Here is a 14,401-nt window from a genome sequence, read left to right on the forward strand (position 1 = left end):
TGACTGCTTTAGGGGGCTGTTTTCAGCAGGTTAAAACAGGATGTGACCAGTATGGGAACTCCCTAGATCTCATTAGCTGAGGAGGAAAGGAGTTACATATTCTTGCAGTTCCAGGGGGAAGTCCAAAGGAGAGCCTACACGTGCGTCATCCTCAAGCTTAACACTGTTCTTTTTTTAGCCAAAAGGGGCTTATCTTATTACCCTTCTTAGCTGTCATGTCCACACAGTACCAGAGAACAGCATCATCCCAAAAAGTACAGGCAGCACACAGGAAACAGGCAATTCAGACACTTTTGTGCGTTTTTCAAATGCCTAACTGGACTCTGTTGTTAGTTCAGCTTTGTGCACCTTGTTAATGTAAAATCGTACTGCTTCCCTTCTCTTAATTCAGGTAAAACTGATACACTGCAATAATTAAGCCCATGCCTATGAGTTTTAAGAACTCATAGGGATTTGTAGAACTACAGCGAAAGTCACAACTTTTTCTGCCTGGTAGGATACACATGATAGTTTTTCACCAGCATCTGATGAATAATTAAAGCTTTCTATATTTTTGTAAATAGTTTCCTCTGTTCTGTTTCAGGTATCACATCATGACTATTGCAAGCAGTTTTCACATAGTTTCAGACTGTCTGCATTAGGCACTTTTTCCAGTAATATTCAACTGTAGCATCTGCAAAGTGATTCAGGGCGTAAGAGGAGCAAGATTGACAGAGTACATTCTTACCAAAATACTTCACCACTATCCCAATGGAATATACAAGGGCACAAATTACCTTTTGCTCACTGCAAATGCAGGCACATAATGAGGATGCTTGAGAACAACAGAGCCCTCTGACAGAAACCAAACACTATCACATAATTGAAATAAAATTTCAACACTTGTCAGAGGTTATTTATCTAATGTTGGTGCAGGCTTACAAATTCTCCATTCATGTAGAAAATTCACTACCACTACTAAAGCCTCATAAGTAAGAGATGCAGCTGCCTGCACCAATATAATTACAACAGCTTCTGAGTCACAGACGAAAATCTGGCCCATGCTGATACATTATGCAGAGCATCTATAAAAATTACTATGCTGATAGTATTAAGTAAGAACTATGACCGTGGAAAGGGAGATGTCATTATTGAGTCCACAATACTAAATTTGTACTTCATATAACAAATACAGGGATGTGAAAATATGAACACTCTTAAAAAGATAATAAGCAATTCAACAACAAAAGATTCTACAGTCTACTCATTATTTTTTATTCAGGTCACCCAGTCTATATGCCAATATCAACTGAAAGATTTGAACTGTGAACTGCAATGTTTCAAGGTCATTCTTTTCCAAACATAAAAAAGATATTACCAGGAATTAAATCAATTGGAAGAGAATTAAGGAAGTTTTTTGCTCTGTTCCTGTAATCTGTTTGTTTTGCTGGCAAACACAGAAGAGCTACTCGCTGTTCTGTACAGTTTTATTGGGTTTAGGTAATAAAGTCACAGCAAAAACTTCTAACATTAGCATCTATTGGTAGGAAAGGCCAGAACTAGAATCTCCAAACATAGATAACATGCAAGGAGGAAAAAAAATACAAGCTTAGGCATGAATTTCAATGTAGCAATACTCTGAAAGAGACTACGCCATAGTTTCTGTAATCTCCTGTCCCAAGCTCTATTAGTTAATATCTTAATTTAAAGTTGAAATTAAATGTTGTTCTTGTAGCTCCCCTTAACTAACCATACTCAAGTCATTCTTTATGTGACAGCACAGAGTATAACAATTTTTAAAGCATTCTCCTAGTGGTCTCACAAACTACTCTTTTGCATTGGCCTTTTTCAAAAAAAAGGCCATTAGTGTAGCCTTTTAGCATCACTAAAACTATACCCATAACGACTAAAGATTCAAAAAAACCAAAGTATGCAGAGGCAGGCTAGATGATTTAAGGGTGGTTGGGGAGAAGTTTTTGAGCCAAATGGCCACCTCAGATCCTGTGTTGGGATTCATAATTAGAAGTCATGTACTCTTACAAATACATTAACTCATTATTACATTGTATAAATGCAAATGCTCATTTGCACAGTCAAACTTTTTCTTCATACAATTTGATACGTATATTTTATGGATCAATACAAGTATGTTCTCTTCAACATCAAGAGCCTAGGTGAGACAATATCAAAACAAGCAACACAGAAGATTACAGTTTTAAAGAAAGAACAGAAACTCTTTCTAAATGTCAAATGCTAAGGAATGATCAATACAATACGACAGTAATCTTGTCTTAGCTGTAATGATTTACTAGGCAAATGAAGAAGATTTTCCTGTGTTCCTCCTAACTTGCTCTTGCACAAATCAATAGATGTGTGTTTGGAGAAAACAGAGGGTTATAGTTTGAAGTCCTTCAGGAATAATGTTGCATTTCTCACCCACGATCAAGAAGTGGATGATTAGCTTATTTTCTTTGGAAGAAAACCTATCATTTTATCTTGTTTTACCTGCAGGGAGGTATGGTTAACAATACACCAAGAACAGAGTGGAAGATGTAATAAGATTGTCATGCAAGTTAGTCAGTTACATGTATCTTAAGCATAACACATTTGCAGGCTTCAGATGTCCTGCAGCTCTGGGTTGGTCATAATCATTAATTTATCACAATTCAATTTTTATTAAATGGAATAGGAATCTTCCTAAACAAAGACACATGACAAAACACCAGTGGTTTAAAATTGCAACAGTCTAGAACTCCAAACAAACTTGAGTAATTTAATCCTGGCATGGAAACTGAATGCTTGACGCACTGAAATTTGCATGGTGCCACTGTGCAAGCACTGTGGTATAAAATGTCAGGTACAAGCATATAAAAAACTGCAAGCTGTTTCACACCATCTCAGTCTGTATTTCTGTAGAGTGGCACAATTTATATTCATTTATCCATCAAAAAGTCATTATCATCACTTTTTTCAGATTATTCTTTAAATCTTTCTACTAATCATCATAGAATGGTTTGGGTTTGAAGGGACCCTAGAGATCACCTAGTTCCAACCCCCTGTCAAGGGCAGGGACACCTTCCACTAGACCAGGTTGCACAAAACCCCATTCAGTCTGGCCTTGAACACTTCCAGTGGTGTGGCATCCACAACTTCTCTGGGCAGTCTGTGTCAGTGTTTCAGCACCCAGTTAACATGAAATGTGCCATCGGCAGGGTCTCCCATGCCAGACAGGTCAAAACCGAAGGGTCAGATATAATATGTCCATGGGCAGGATGGGCTCACTAGCCTTCTGGCAACCATCCTAGGAGAAGGACAACTCTAATTCCCAAACCGGGCAGATGGAGCTCGCTTAGCCCTGTAAGGCCATCCATCTAAGAGAAGGTCACTCTAATCAAACCTACGTCCTGAGGACCTTGCTGCCACCGTCCAAGCTCGCTCGGCCCTGGCAGATGAACCTTGGGATTAAAGGGTGGGTTCAGTTCCGCGTATACTGCATCTCACCTAAAAAATCCATTGCCCAGGCTTGGGGGAATGGGACCCACATTCACAAAGCCCTGTAGCGACGGGCAAGGGTCAAAACAGCAGGTGAAAGGTGCACTGGAAGCCGCAGACCCAACCCTGCATGCAGGCGGTTCAGGATATTGGTCATTTGAGACTGACTGGAGATGACAGTCTCTTGAGGCAGCACCCTGAACGACCAAGCAGTCTTTTCAAGGACAACACTGCTTTCTCCACTCAGAGAAGGGCCTAGAAAAGGTGGCCTAAACAAAGCTCATCTCCACCTTTCAGTCTTTTTCAGCATGATGCTCCAAAGGGCCATGGGACATCTCGATGATCAGGACGGTATCTACATTCGATATCGTACTGATGGAAGCCTATTCAACCTAAGGCGACTGAAGGCCCACACTAAGACCTTAAACCATCTCGTCCAGGAGCTGCTTTATGCTGATGACGCTGCCCCTGTGGCCCACACAGAAGCAGCTCTGCAGCGTTTAACATCCTGCTTTGCAGACGCTGCTGAGCTCTTTGGGCTGGAAGTCAGCTTAAAGAAGACTGAAGTTCTCTATCAACCGGCACCTCAGGAAGTTTTCCATCATCCCCATATCACCATTGGTGAATCAGAGCTCAAATCAGTTCAGCAGTTTAATAACCTAGGTAGCCTCAACTCCTCAGACAGTAAGATTGACGGAGAGATAGACAACAGGTTAGCAAAGGCATATAGTGCCTTCGGAAAGCTTTATAAAAGAGTTTGGCAAAATAAACACTTGAAGAAAAGTACCAAGATCAGTGTTTACAGAGCCATAGTGCTGTCTACTCTCTTATATGGATCTGAATCATGGGTCATCTACCACCACCACCTGCGACTTCTAGAACGCTTCCATCAACGCTGTCTCCGTACAATCCTAAACATCCACTGGTCAGATTATGCGACCAATACATCTGTTCTAGAACAAGCAGCAGTCACAAGTATTGAGGCCATGTTACTGAGAACTCAGCTGCACTGGGCAGGGCATGTCTCAAGGATGAAAGATCACCGCCTCCCTAAGATCCTGCTTTATGGTGAACTTGCCACCGGCTGCCGCAAGAGAGGAGCTTTGAAGAGAAGATACAAGGACTCCTGAAACAACATCTCAGCCTTGGTCATATTGATCAACATAACTGGTCTACTCTGGCCTCCAATTGGGAGGTCTGGAGACAGACCATCTATAACTGTGCTGATGCTTCTGAGAAAGCACGCAGGATCACTCTTGAGGAGAAAAGACAATGCAGAAAGAATCGTGCCTTGCAGAATATATTTCCTAAGGAATCTTTCTGCTGTGCCTTTTGCAACCGGACGTGTCTATCTCGTATTGCCCTTTTTAGCCACCAACGCGCTTGTAACAAACATGGGTAGTGCCCTTCCCAAATCTTCATTCGCGAAGCCTAGCCATGACATGACATGACATAACATGAAATGACTTAATTTAGATGTATTAAATTACATTGGTGTCTGCTTTTGACCTCACACGGGTATAGATCTGGGTCATTTTGGCAAACATGAATTAATGCACCTTGAAAATATTTAGAGATCTTTGGAAAAAAAGTTATTGTGCTTGTTGTATGAAGTTATTTAAAGCCAAATCTTCCTATTATCTAAAGATTTAATAGGTGTGCATTTGGAAAACTAAAACCAGAAAACTGATCTACAACACGACTATTACAAGAAAGTGGAATAAATAAAGAATTTTTAAAGTATTTTTATTCTTATTCTTCCTTCTCTTGGATTCATTCAGACAGCGAAAGAGGCAGGTACTTTTGCCATAGTGAGTTGTAATTAAAATAATTGCAAAGGAGAATTAGAAAACAGGATGCAATTAGCAGTTACAGGAATTTAGAAGATATGACAGTGATCCTTTGCAAGCTTCATGGAGAGGGAACAACTTCCTACCTATCAATGCGAACTTTCAGATTTCATCAATATTTCATTTATTTCAGCTGAAGAAAGCCCCAGGGGTTCCAACCACTGGTTTCTTATGTTCCCCAAAAGAGGTCAGAGAAGATGACATGCCAATTCATTTGGGGAATTCATTTCTACTGCCCATTGCCACAACATCTTAAAAAACCCTCTGCTTTTGGGTATATCTGAGAAATAGAAGTGGTTAGAAGTGACTGAGAGTATATTAGGAAGAGCAGCAACAAGTTTGTGTTCTGCCTGTGCTACAGTTTTATGACATGTGTCACTCACAGGACCCTGAAATCTGAAGAAAACAGAAGGAAAGTAAGGGTATCTTTTCTGTGTATTTCTCAATATGACTGTATATTTGCAATACCTTCCCTTTCAAGCTTCAGTAAGGTCAAGCCTTATCTCTAGGTATGATTTAAGCCTCGCTCAAAACTTACTTCAACACTGGTAAGAGCAGCATTAGGAGATGGTGACAGAACTGCAGTGAGACAGAACTGCAGTGGGGTTCACTGTGCCACATTCCTGTGTCAGACTAGATCCTCAGATATAGGCTGGCCAGAGATGTTGTGGATGCCCCATCCCTGGCAGCGTTCAAGGCCAGGTTGGATGGGACATTGTGCAACCTGGTTTATGGGACCTGTCCCTGTCCATGGCAAAGGGGTTGGAACTAGATGATCTTTAAGGTCCCTTCCAACCCAAACCATTCTATGATTCTACAGTCTCTGCTTACATTTCATCACCACAACACTCTCCTTCCTAACATTGCAAACTCCATCCAGCCATGCTGCTTCTCCACCTGTGCAAAAACATCTGCTGCCACCATTCCTGAGTACACTCATTTTGGAGACTCTGCTAGTGCTTTCAGATACAATGTACATATGTGTTAGACTTCCAGCACACACATAATATAATTTTGATGCCTATTTCCTTTATGTGGTGTAAGGAAAAGTATCACACCAAAATCAAAACCTCTTATATCTTAATTCTGTCTCTCTTGCTCCTGTCTGTGTTTACCTACTCTCACTATTTATACATTAGCAATGACTTTTATACGTAGCATACTGCTACATAGATCTCTTCTCCCATGGTCCCATTATCTGTATAAGGACCTTTTCTCCCCTAATTCAGAAGGCTGGTTGCAGTTTGATGAGAACTTCACCAGGTACCAACACCTCATATACTGCAGCTGCTATTTTCAACACACGTAAGAACCACAGGTCACCAAATGTTCAAACAATCTTCTCAAAAAGGATGCATGAACAGCTTTACACAGAGCATTTAATTTCTTTCCACCAAGACTGTTTCAACACTCAGAGAGCAGGAAGGACATATTTTACTGGGTAAGTAGATAAGGTATCCGGATCCAGTCTGATCAGAGTTGTTCAGTCCACAGCCTTAGGGTACTCTACTTAAGCTCTGCTAGGATGCCAGAAGTATCAATTTCCTCATGAGCCTCTCCAATGCCATCATCACTATAGTATCAGACTATTTCACCAACATTAATGAACTTATCTTCTCATATCATGCTATGTTGTGCAGCTAGTAATATCTTCATTTTACATCTGTAAAAGTTGAAGTGTAGTAAATGTTAGTGCCACTTCAGTTAGTCCCACTTCAAAACTTGCTTTACAATTTCTCACACATAGCTATTCCACTGTTCTCATTTTAGAGGTGCCTAAGTCTCTCACTGCTTCAGATAAAACTTCTCACTGGAGCACAAACTCAGATATATAAGCTTTCAGGTGAAGTAGATGTCAGTGAAAACAAAAAAAAAAAGAAGAAAGAAAAAAAGGAGGTTTGACAGTTTGCACATGGAAAAGAGTTCCACAGTCAAGCATTCCACACGGACCAGCTAATTCTTGCTACTATCACCCTTTCTGGCATATGGAAACTGTATGCAAAGAAAGACACTATTTTTGCCATCGTGATATACTAATGGCAACAGAAGGTATGAGTGGGATTTCTATCAGTAGTTTAAGACCACATAAAAAATTAGTGTTATTTTTCGAAAACTATTCAAGCAGAAAGTACAAGGGGTTTGGGGTTTCATCTAGAAGTGAGATTGACTACCAGTGAATTAGTATTACTCCTAAGGCCATAATATTTCACTGCAGTTAGTGTTTACACTGACTCCAGGAAAAACAAAAAAAAGGAAAAAAAAAAAGAAACAATATAGTAATAATCCAGATAAAATTACTGAAAACCCACATAGACTAACAATAACATCCCAATGGAGAATTAAAACCAGAAGAAAAAAAGTATATTTTGTTTCCCATTGCATTCATTTTTGTTGCAACTGCTGTTTTTACTCCTGGATAAGAGATGTTTCCTCCTCTTAAGGGGATTTAAAAGCTGTTATAGCTTCTCTTTTCATAAGCTACAGAAGCTGTGATAATAGTTGATCAATCATCTTGAAATGTCCTTTTATCAACAATATGGATGCCCTGGCTTTTTGGTGCAACAAAATACATACAACCACTTGGAATTCAACTGTCAAAGACTCAGATGACTGCATAGATTAAGTTTACATCAACATTATACAAATATAACTTTCTGAAATATAACAGTATTAATAATTTGAAATCACAAAGGAAGTAGAAAGAAGACTCACAAGTGAATCCAATTTCAAAGAGGTGACTATAAATACTAAGATTTTTAATATGCTCTGTATTATTTACGAAACATGATATATTACTAAGGTTTTGTATAGCTATGGTTAGATTAAAGAATATCTAATAATGTATTTACTGTTATTTTAGAAGGTATGGAAGAAGACATGGTTGTGTTATGCCCCGGGGAAAAACACAATTCTGACTACAGTATCAAAGTCTTATATTTACATGCATGTCATATATAAAGGTTTATGTAAAGGTTTCTGGATACTTATTATCTACAGAAGTACTTAAATTGAACTATATTTTATTCATGAAATTTGTTTCACATCTATGGGTTCCAAAAGCATTTTATACAAAGGAGCAGAGGAGACAGACAATTCTTTTCTGTTTCCACAAGTCAAATTCACAGCAAAATGAATGAGAATTGTATACATAAAGTGTCTAGAAGGAAAAAGCATATCAATTAAGCAGTCCTGCTATTTGTTCACGTGGCAAATTTTTTCTCCAAATTTTGTGCTTTCATGGGTGAGACCACACACTGAAGACAGATAAGATGGTTTCTAATTATGTCCTAATGGCTGCAAGGTGTTCTTCCAGAACAAAAGTGTGTACAAATAATATCAACTGAACAAACAAGCTACCCACACTTTCAAGAGGCAATACTTTGTCTTCCAGAGATATCCCAAGTTTGATACAGGATTGCTACAGCTTTTTTTTAAAAGCTCAGTAAGAAATACCTCACATCCATGATTGCAAACATGTCAGCTGTGTCTTCACAGGGACGCAAGGAGCATGTCCCAGGCTGACCCCAAGTGTTAGTCTTTGGTCATTGATTATTGAAGGATGTGTAAACTACAACAGTGGATCTTGCATGACTAAGACTCCCATTCAGAGACTAACCAAGTTCCCATCTTCCACAGAAAATGGTCTTGCTTTTGCTAATGTCTTAAGTTCTGCTTAGTGTTCAAAATTTCTTCTTTCATTCATCTTTCACTGTTGATCACTGATAGATTTACCAACAAAGTATTAGACTTGTACCTACTCCACCATTAGAGATTTCTTTATGTTCTGTTCTTCCTACTAGAGCACTAACTTTTTTATGCCCTTAACATTTTATTTGTGTGTGAAGCTACTGCACATTCAGGAAAAGCATATGCATCCAGGACACAGTAGGTATAGCTCCAAAGGGACAGAAAAGAGTCTAACTGAGCAGCCATAAAAATGAAACAGGACTGAAAATACATAAACAGCAAAAGATTTGAAGAGCTCAGTCTTATCAAGAGGTCTTCATCAACTGATACAGACTTTCCTATATAAAAATATTGGACAATATGTAGGTCTTTAAACAGGCAGATAGCCAGACCTGATAGACGAAGTTGAATAAAAACAACACTAACCTAAAAATTAGTTATTAATAGCAAACACTAAGGCTAATGAATAACTGGAGAGCTCACAATGGATCTGGATGCATTCACTAGTGTTAAGAGGGATTTACTCCAAATTTTTAATGAAGAATAACTTTTTTTCTAAGTGGCAAGTCTCATTCAACCAAGAGTTTACTCGAGTCCTTTATTTTCTATTACATGGGAAGTCACTGCACAGGTCCCTCCAGTTTTACAATGCCCATGGCTGTTCTGGGAAAATCTCCTTGTTCCTTCACAAGTCTTAAGTTTGACTCTCCTTTTCAAATCAGACAGTCAGGCTTTCAATGTTGATTAACTAGTACTCAGTAGGTACCAATCTTGGGGGCAGGGTGGGTGGGTGTAGAGAACAGGACCCAAATCATATGGAACAACAGGGTCGTAAAAGCTTACCAGAAATATATAACACAGATTAGACTTACCGCTCCAAGCCTGAAAACAACAGGTCCAGCAAAAAGAAAATAAAGAGGAGACCGATGCACCTTTCATGTTCTCAAGCTATTCAGAGGAACTCACCCAATCCCATTTTTTCCCCTCATGTTACCACCCCTGGGCTATCTGGACAAGACATTACATTGGCCCCAGAGAAGGTCCCATGCTTTGTTTTGGGACAGATGGCGTTTTTGTAAGTCATGTTCATGGCTCTGCTGAGAACTCCATTATGACACACATCCTGCCTGTGGGTAGCTGTCCTCTCTTCCCTTTGCTCCCATATCTAACATCCCTCTCCTTTCATGATTTCTCAATCATCAAACAGTACAGATAACTGAGTGTATTCGTAGGAGTAACAAAGTGGGGCTGAATGGTACTCATGCCATTTAAGAGATAAGGAGCCAAACCTGAATTAGTTCTCAGTACAATAACTGTGGAAGATTAACACAGGTTTATGATTTTCACCCTACTTCTCTCTTCTTTTCTGATTTTACCCTATTAACAGGTAGTAGAATAACCAAAAAAAAAATACTCTATCTCTGTTTTGTCAGAGCAATATAAGAAAGCAGGTCATCGCTTGCTTCAATGTGTAGTCGAGAGAGACAAGCAGTAACCTCATGTACAGAGGAAACTCACTACTTGTACTACTGCAGCCAAGGAAAAGCTCTTTCTGTGACAGAGGCCTGCAGATCAAATCACTTCCTGTCTTAAACTGTATTACACATCCATAACACATCATGAGATATCCAGGAGATGCATTCTTTGTATCTGTGTCTAATCTTCAGTAAAACTTTTTGGAGCAGATGCTAGAATAGCAGGGTAATTTGCAGCTCACTGCTACAGTGCACCATGTAAGCACCTGTCCCTGGCACAAAACACCACGGATAAAATCAAAAGAGCAATGTCTGTTTTGAACACCTAAAGCTCTTCCCCACGAGCTTCAGAACATGTGCAATTCTTTGCCTATCTCAAACTGCTCCTTCTGCCCCTGATGGCAACAGTTCACACACCAGAGACATCCTACTTTAACAAATATCCGCTGCAGTGAACCAGGAAGCCATCCCAAATTTAAGTAAATGGCTCTATTAAACAGAAGTATCAGTATCTCCTGAGTGAACCTACTCACATCCATGTAGCAATCTTGTACTAATCTGACACTTGACCACACTTGTCAGTAGTAACTGTTGGCTTCTCAAAGGTTGCCATTTCCCATATGTTTCAATAATATGCTTAATGTAATGTTTTTGCTATAGTCACGTAAGAAACAACAGCAACTCACTAAAGGGTAAAGAGGAAATAAGTCACAGTAGCTCATCAACCAATACAAGTGCTCAGAGATCTTGTGAATTAAGAGCTCATTAGTGCTGACAATCCTAGATTACTGCCTTCCAGCTACCAGCCTTAAAGAATCGTCACTTCCCTATGAAAATTTCTTATGGCACTATTAATAGGGTTTGAGTGTTTGAGGTTTTGAGGTTTTATTTTGGGGGGGGAGGGTTAGATTTTGTTTTTAAATTAAATTCAACTAAAAGAAAAAGATTTTTACATCTCTTTCCATAGTTCTGTTATTTCTCCAAATCCAGGAGGCATAAGTATATATGATTTCCTACAATACAAAATGACACACTTTATTAAAGAAATTATTAAAAAAAAGACAAACAAAAAAAACCCAAAACCAAAGCATGCAAGATATTTCCTTAGATTAAGCAAATAGTGGAGAAAAAAGTTTTCAAGGAAAGATATGCACTGAGAAAGAATATTAGCTACTTTTTTTTTCTGCCTGAAGGGAAACATAACTATGCAAACACTGCAGCTGCTAACTAGACATTCTCAAACAATTAATATGTAACCTCCCTGTCACTCAAATAATTTTCTCATCTCCAGTAGCTGGGCTCAAACTTGGCCAAGAAAAAAGAATCGACTGAGGCTCTACAGGAATTATACCACAGCATAAATTCTAAGGATATCCTTATATGCTCTATTAGCATATGTTTTGACTATCAAAGAATGCTAGGATGCTGATGATAATTGTATTATTATGTATGAGCTCTGGAACCATAAAAAATAGTATTAAAACGTCCTAACAGTAAAATGCAACACAAATAATTAAACAAAACTCCAATAACATAAGGAAGGGCATTTTTAACATTCCAGCTTTGAAGACTTCTGGCATTTTAAGCAATTTTATTTTTGAAATACCTGGTATTATTTCAGTTCAAATCTAATCACAGAAGAAAAATGGCAGGTTGCCATGCACAAAAATCTCCCTCCTTATTTTTCAGTATGCTGTCAACATAGGCTGTTCTTTCCTGCTGCATTGTCTTATGGTCTTGTGCAGCAAGCAAAAGGCATCTACTCAAGAATTCAATTTTTCCCTATTATTACTGATAAAAAATGGAACTGACAGGACAGCACGAACCAGATCCAAATCACACGGACTAGCTTTCAGAAACCCTAATTCAGTTGTTACTGTTTGGCAAGGATGCTTTGGCGGGGGGGCTGGGGGGAGGCGGGGGCTTCATTTGTGAGTAGGGAACAGTTGAAGATTTGCAGAGGTACGGAAACCATCACACAGCAGTCTTCTCGTCTTATCTGCATAACGCTAATTAACAGTATGAAGAATATAGACAGTAGAAGTGGCAAGTTCTGAGTCTGCAACTATTTTAAAATGCATCTAAATTCTGACAATGCAGACGTTTAAGCTTATGTGAATATTCAGGTGTGAGTACTCCACCAAATCTAAGTCACTGCGCAAAGATAAGCATGACTGTAAAAGTGTCAAAAGTCAGATCGTTAGACTGACAATGCCTACCGCAACAGTCTAATGAAAACTAAGACAGATTGTCCGTCAAGAGGACCTTACTAACCCTCAGTCCTATTCTTTCACCAGTGACACGCAAAGCAGCAGAAGTTTCGTGACATCCGTTTCACAGAAAGCTCCTCAAATTCCCCTTCCCCTACTATGATTTTAATTAGAAGACTATCTTAATACAACTTTGCAAACAGCAAGAAGCATCTTCTGAAAAGGGAAGCAGCTTCAGAGCACAGGAAAAGAAACTAAGCCATGCTGCTTTCAACGTTAAGAAGTTTACATTCCCAAACATTAGTGACACGTAGTGTTAAACTGATTTACATGTGAACGGAACAACAAAACAAGCATTTTTTAAAATTAATAACAAAATCCCATTTTCAGAGGCAAAAACCTCGGGGCATACCTTGGGGTTTGCTACTAACAGTAAGTTAAAACACTATAGCCCCGCTAAACTAAAATAACACCCAGAAAAAATTGTCACACGAGGGAGCAAAAAACCTGTGTCATTACAGTTCCCCTCCGCAAACAGTTTCTTTGCTGCGGTACCATCTGTTAAATCAGAAACTCCTCTGAACATCGCAGCCTCGCGGACTCTGAGGTGCCCAGGCTGCGCCGATACTCGCTCGGTATTTTCGCATCGCGCCCTCTCCGCCGCCGCCCGTCTCCCTCAGAGCCGCTCAGAGCCGTGGACAGCGCTCAGACCGCACCGCGCTCCCGCATCGCATCGCGCTCCCGCATCGCACCGCGCTCGGACCGTCCCTGCCGCCGCCGGCGGCGCGGCCGCGGGTTCACACGCCCCGAGGGGATGTGCTCCCCCGCCCCGACCCGCGCAGCGGGGACCCGCCGTGGCCGAGCCGAGCCGAGCCCAGCCGAGCCGGGAGGCCGCATCCACTGACCCCGGGGCGCGCAGCCCACAAGTTGCGGCGGCCCCGAGCCGCGCACCGAGCCGCCCGGGCGGGCAGGTGCCGCCGGTCCCGCCGCGCGTCCCGCCCGGCTCCAGCCCCCAGGGACGGGGGGGCACCGACCCCCGAGCGCCTGCCCCGGGCCGCCCCTGCCGCGAGGAGGCGGCACCACGGCACCGCTGCCCCTCGCCCTCCCGCCCGCGGAAAAACTTACTTGCGAGCGGCCGCGGCGGCGCCCGCGCCCCCCTTCCCGCCCCGCAAGCGAGCGCAGCCCCGGCGCGGCGGCCGCTGCCAAGCGCGTTCGGACATGCTCAGTCCCCCCGCCGTGCGGAACCTACCACCGGGGGGGGACGGGGGGAGCGCGGAGAGAGAGCGGGCAGAGCTGGATGCTACCAAGAGGACAGGCTAAAAATAGGCGCCGCAGAAAGGAACAGCTGGAGCTTAAAGGGGCAGCGGCGCCTCTCTCCGCGCAGCCCCGGGCCAGCGGCGCCTCCTCCGGCCGCGCGGGTCCTGCCTGCGGAACCGGAGGCTCTGGAAGCGGGGCCTTGCCCGCGTTTTCGCGCGGGTCCTGCCCGCGGAGCCGCAGGAGAGGCTCTGGAAGCGGGGCGATGGATGCTGCGCCACCGCGCCCGGGTCCTGCCCGCGCCTCTGCGGCGGGAGCGCTGCGGGGCCCTCGGCTGCGGCTGCTCCCGCCGAGTGTGCAGGGGGGCACAGGATGCCAGGGGGGCTTTGAGGGGCGTCTGGCGGGGCCGGCCCCGGGCTCTGCCCGCTCCTCGCCCCAGGGCCGGGGCCCTCGC

The 14,401-nt window shown here is 42.0% G+C and overlaps 1 protein-coding gene across 1 annotated transcript in view; it reads right to left on the bottom strand.

Moving 5' to 3' along the window:
* Positions 1 to 13,835, bottom strand: part of OXR1 (oxidation resistance 1) — a 264,006-nt gene extending 250,171 nt beyond the window's left edge. The window contains exon 1 of the mRNA XM_027692508.1: positions 13,819 to 13,835. The gene's annotated coding sequence lies outside the window, so the exon portion shown is untranslated. The remainder of the gene's footprint in view (positions 1 to 13,818) is intronic.
* Between the last annotated feature and the right edge of the window lie 566 nt (positions 13,836 to 14,401).

Source organism: Neopelma chrysocephalum, unplaced genomic scaffold, assembly GCF_003984885.1.
Source record: "Neopelma chrysocephalum unplaced genomic scaffold, ASM398488v2 Primary Assembly neopelma1_86, whole genome shotgun sequence".
Taxonomy (NCBI): Eukaryota; Metazoa; Chordata; class Aves; order Passeriformes; family Pipridae; genus Neopelma; species Neopelma chrysocephalum.